This window comes from Anomaloglossus baeobatrachus, chromosome 4, assembly GCF_048569485.1.
Source record: "Anomaloglossus baeobatrachus isolate aAnoBae1 chromosome 4, aAnoBae1.hap1, whole genome shotgun sequence".
Lineage (NCBI taxonomy): Eukaryota > Metazoa > Chordata > Amphibia > Anura > Aromobatidae > Anomaloglossus > Anomaloglossus baeobatrachus.
The window spans coordinates 699722183-699728196 of record NC_134356.1 but is presented as its reverse complement, the minus strand read 5'-3'; positions in this window follow the sequence as shown (position 1 = coordinate 699728196).

The following is a 6014-nucleotide window of genomic DNA, read 5'->3' as shown; positions in this document are numbered from 1 at the left end:
GGTGATGTACGGCTCTGCATTGTGCTTGGTGATGTACGGCTCAGCATTGTGCTTGGTGATGTACGGCTCAGCATTGTGCTTGGTGATGTATGGCTCGGCATTGTGCTTGGTGATGTACGGCTCAGCATTGTGCTTGGTGATGTACGGCTCTGCATTGTGCTTGGTGATGTACGGCTCAGCATTGTGCTTGGTGATGTACGGCTCAGCATTGTGCTTGGTGATGTATGGCTCGGCATTGTGCTTGGTGATGTACGGCTCGGCATTGTGCTTGGTGATGTACGGCTTGGCATTGTGCTTGGTGATGTATGGCTCAGCATTGTGCTTGGTGATGTATGGCTCAGCATTGTGCTTGGTGCTGTATGGCTCGGTATTATGCTTGGTAATGTACGGCTTGGCATTGTGCTTGGTGATGTATGGCTCAGCATTGTGTTTGGTGATGTACGGCTCAGCATTGTGCTTGGTGATGTACGGCTCAGCATTGTGCTTAGTGATGTATGGCTCGGTATTATGCTTGGTGATGTACGGCTCGGCATTGTGCTTGGTGATGTACGGCTTGGCATTATGCTTGGTGATGTACGGCTCGGCATTGTGCTTGGTGATGTATGGCTCGGTATTATGCTTGGTGATGTACGGCTTGGCATAGTGCTTGGTGATGTATGGCTCGGCATTGTGCTTGGTGATGTACGGCTCAGCATTGTGCTTGGTGATGTATGGCTCAGTATTATGCTTGGTGATGTACGGCTTGGCATAGTGCTTGGTGATGTATGGCTCGGCATTGTCCTTGGTGATGTACGGCTCGGCATTGTCCTTGGTGATGTACGGCTCAGCATTGTGCTTGGTGATGTACGGCTCAGCATTGTGCTTGGTGATGTACGGCTCAGCATTGTGCTTGGTGATGTACGGCTCAGCATTGTGCTTGGTGATGTACGGCTCAGCATTGTGCTTGGTGATGTACGGCTCAGCATTGTGCTTGGTGATGTACGGCTCAGCATTGTGCTTGGTGATGTACGGCTCGGCATTGTGCTTGGTGATGTATGGCTCGGCATTGTGCTTGGTGATGTATGGCTCAGCATTGTGCTTGGTGAGGTACGGCTCGGCATTGTGCTTGGTGATGTACGGCTCAGCATTGTGCTTGGTGATGTAAGGCTCAGCATTGTGCTTGGTGATGTACGGCTCGGCATTGTCCTTGGTGATGTACGGCTCGGCATAGTGCTTGGTGATGTACGGCTCGGCATTGTGCTTGGTGATGTACGGCTCGGCATTGTGCTTGGTGATGTACGGCTCGGCATTGTGCTTGGTGACGTATGGCTCGGCATTGTGCTTGGTGATGTACGGCTCGGCATTGTGCTTGGTGATGTACGGCTCAGCATTGTGCTTGGTGATGTATGGCTCGGTATTATGCTTGGTGATGTATGGGTCGGCATTGTGCTTGGTGATGTACGGCTCGGCATTGTGCTTGGTGATGTACGGCTCGGCATTGTGCTTGGTGATGTATGGCTCCGCATTGTGCTTGGTGATGTACGGCTCGGCATTGTGCTTGGTGATGTACGGCTCGGCATTGTGCTTGGTGATGTACGGCTCGGCATTGTGCTTGGTGATGTACGGCTCAGCATTGTGCTTGGTGATGTACGGCTCGGTATTGTGCTTGGTGATGTACGGCTCGGCATTGTGCTTGGTGATGTACGGCTCGGCATTGTGCTTGGTGATGTATGGCTCGGCATTGTGCTTGGTGATGTACGGCTCAGCATTGTGCTTGGTGATGTACGGCTCGGCATTGTGCTTGGTGATGTACGGCTCAGCATTGTGCTTGGTGATGTACGGCTCGGCATTGTGCTTGGTGATGTACGGCTCGGCATTGTGCTTGGTGATGTACGGCTCGGCATTGTGCTTGGTGATGTATGGCTCAGCATTGTGCTTGGTGATGTATGGCTCAGCATTGTGCTTGGTGATGTATGGCTCGGCATTGTGCTTGGTGATGTATGGCTCGGCATTGTGCTTGGTGATGTACGGCTCAGCATTGTGCTTGGTGATGTATGGCTCGGCATTGTGCTTGGTGATGTATGGCTCGGCATTGTGCTTGGTGATGTACGGCTCAGCATTGTGCTTGGTGATGTATGGCTCAGCATTGTGCTTGGTGATGTACGGCTCAGCATTGTGCTTGGTGATGTACGGCTCAGCATTGTGCTTGGTAATGTACGGCTCAGCATTGTGCTTGGTGATGTACGGCTCGGCATTGTGCTTGGTGATGTACGGCTCGGCATTGTGCTGGGTGATGTATGGCTCGGCATTGTGCTTGGTGATGTGTGGTTCGGCATTGTGCTTGGTGATGTATGGTTCAGCATTGTGCTTGGTGATGTATGGCTCGGCATTGTGCTTGGTGATGTACGGCTCGGCATTGTGCTGGGTGATGTATGGCTCAGCATTGTGCTTGGTGATGTATGGCTCAGCATTGTGCTTGGTGATGTATGGTTCAGCATTGTGCTTGGTGATGTACGGCTCAGCATTGTGCTGGGTGATGTATGGCTCAGCATTGTGCTTGGTGATGTACGGCTCAGCATTGTGCTTGGTGATGTACGGCTCAGCATTGTGCTTGGTGATGTACGGCTCAGCATTGTGCTTGGTGATGTATGGCTCGGCATTGTGCTTGGTGATGTACGGCTCGGCATTGTGCTTGGTGATGTACGGCTTGGCATTGTGCTTGGTGATGTATGGCTCAGCATTGTGCTTGGTGATGTACGGCTCAGCATTGTGCTTGGTGATGTACGGCTCGGCATTGTGCTTGGTGATGTACGGCTCGGCATTGTGCTTGGTGATGTACGGCTCGGCATTGTGCTTGGTGATGTACGGCTTGGCATTGTGCTTGGTGATGTATGGCTCGGCATTGTGCTTGGTGATGTACGGCTCGGCATTGTGCTTGGTGATGTACGGCTTGGCATTGTGCTTGGTGATGTATGGCTCGGTATTGTGCTTGGTGATGTACGGCTCGGCATTGTGCTTGGTGATGTACGGCTTGGCATTGTGCTTGGTGATGTATGGCTCGGCATTGTGCTTGGTGATGTACGGCTCGGCATTGTGCTTGGTGATGTATGGCTCGGTATTGTGCTTGGTGATGTATGGCTCAGCATTGTGCTTGGTGATGTACGGCTCAGCATTGTGCTTGGTGATGTACGGCTTGGCATTGTGTTTGTGCCCTGAAGACCTGTGATATGTGGTGTTGATGATGTGCAATGTGGAGTATGGCACTGCACTTGTGCAGGAAGTTACTAGAAGACCACAGGGTAAGGAACAGTTAAGTGCTGGATCCCGCCCTCAATAGGAGGGGTTAGTGACAGGGTAAGAGACTGTTCCTTGTAGAAGAGTCAGTTGAGTTTAGAGAGTGAAGATCTAGTGAGCGGTGGTTATGGACGCATGGTCTGTAGGTTGTGAGGTCGCATACAGCGGGTGACTTGTGGCTGCAAAGGAAGAAGGGAGACTGGAGAGGAGATGGCGCGAACCTTGAGAGTTTATTTTTTAAACTATAAGATTTTTATTTACAAAATGTGTCATATTACATCATTGGAAAAACAAAAAAGTGGAGCGCACCACTAGTAATGCAATCAGTTACATGGGGGTGCGCCCTGGTGCGGAAAAAGAAAGCGAGCAATTGGAGGAGAAGAAGGTTCCGCACAATCAGGGGCACAGCAATAATGCGATTGTGTAAAAAAACAACACCTTTATTAATGCACAAGGAAAGACAATTTAAAAACCATTAAAACACACATAAAGACAGAAAAGCGCCCACTGAGCGGGAGCCGGACCCCGATATAACAATGGGCACAAAATGCAGAATAATAATACAATGTCAGAAGTATGACAAAAAGAGACCCACGATTGGTGCAATATCAAATATCGAGTGTCAGATGTTCATCAATAAATGTGCAGTCCATAAGAACACCGAAAAAACAGCAATAGCTGAAGCCAGTGTGCGCGAGTGTATACAGGGTACCTATATCTCTACAGAAGGTGGTCAATATGCAGGTCCGGCAACCGAAAAAACAGCAATAGCTGAAGCCAGTGTGCGCGAGTGTATACAGGGTACCTATATCTCTACAGAAGGTGGTCAATATGCAGGTCCGGCAACCGAAAAAACAGCAATAGCTGAAGCCAGTGTGCGCGAGTGTATACAGGGTACCTATATTGCTACAGAAGGTGGTCAATATGCAGGTCCGGCAACCGAAAAAACAGCGATAGCTGAAGCCAGTGTGCGCGAGTGTATACAGGGTACCTATATCTCTACAGAAGGTGGTCAATATGCAGGTCCGGCAACCGAAAAAACAGCAATAGCTGAAGCCAGTGTGCGCGTGTGGCGCCCTAGGACCTGGTCGCCACAGCAGCATTGCCCTCCCAAAGGGTTAATGCTGAGCCTGGAGGTAATTGGGAGATCCATTGGCCAGCAGGTTTAACACCCAACACAGTTCTCCCTCCGGCCAGCAGGGGGAGCTCTGAACCTGGAATTCCAGGGAGCCTTCCTCTACCTGACCAGAGGGAGGAAGTGCAGCCAGTCTGTAGGGAGTAGTGGAAGTGAACAGACACAGAGTGAGCTGTCCTGTGAATCTGGGGCCTAGAGCTGGAGCAGCTTGGCCCAGAGAAGCAGGAATAGCTGAGAGGCAGCAGAGAGACTCAGACATCGGAGTCTGTGGTTACCAGGGTATAAAATCCGCCCCTGGTAGCCGAGTCCGAAGGGCAGGAGAGCTGCAAGCCCCTGGCCCAGAAACATCCAAGGTACAGCTGCAGCATCAGGGCCCGGTGTGGACTCCAGCGGAGAAGCACCAGAGAGAGGGTCTGCGCAGCCACCTACAGAAAGAAGGGACGTGCCATCGGTCCCAGCAGCAAAGAGGGCCATTGCTGGATTCAGAGAAGCAGGGTCCTATCATCACAAAGCAAAGTACAGGAGTAGGCCTCATACTCAGCTGGCCAGAAAGATCATCCCAAGTACTTCCAGGCCGACCGGATCCCCATCACCACCTGTAACGGTCTCCCAGGACTGGACTGTTCCCAGAGTAAAAGAGGAGAAGGTAAAGAGACTGTTGTTTGTGCCTGGTTCTTTCCTCGCCTGTCGGCCCTGCACCGTGTTAGCCACACAACACCATAGACTTTCACGGGCACCAACTGTATCCCGGGGCATCGCTCCACCTGTGGGGAGCAGTAACATCATAGCTGCCATAACATCACCCCGGAGTTCTCCCATAGCAGCGGCGGCTTAATAGCCGCATACCACAGGTGGCGTCACGAACATTAACTTCAACTCATCAGCCACATATTCAACTGACACCCACCAGGGCCACGGAGCCGGGCCCAGCCACCACTGACTACCACCGGACTAGTCCGGCCCGGCACCGGGTGTCCCCTAGCCCTGGGGTGGGCGAGTCAACTTTTGGCGTCACGAACAGGATTTCGTGCCCGGTTCCACCGGGTACTGTGCGCCTGAATAATTGCGCTTTAAAGACTGTATTACTGCGTGTTTCACTGTTTGAAAACTGCCGCCGCCATTATCCTCACTGAGCGCAGGAAGAAGGGGGGCGTGCCTGACAAAGAGCGCGAAGGGAGCGCGCCATCAGAGCAGAGCGCTGTTAACCCCGCGCGACCCGGAAGGAAATTTGAAAAGTGAACGGAGCCTGGTAAGGTTCACTAAGGGGGAGGAAGATGTCCGACGCAGAGGGAGGGCAGGTGGCTGCCATAGCCCGAGACGCCGCAGCGCCCGCCGAAGCGATCCCTGTCGCCGTCGCCCCATCCCCCGCTGTAGCGCCGGTAATGCCGATCACCATGCCGTACATACCGGGCGCAGAATGGCTGCCGCAGTATTCCGGGGAGTCCCATACCTTGAGCGACTTCAGAGAAAGCCTGCACAGCTTATTCCGGGTGTATCCGCTGACTGAGAGCCAGAAGGTGGGCATATTAATGGGACAGCTAGCCGGCGCAGCCCAGCGTGAAGTGAAGTCCTGGCCTGATACAGATAAAGGGACAGTAACCCAGAT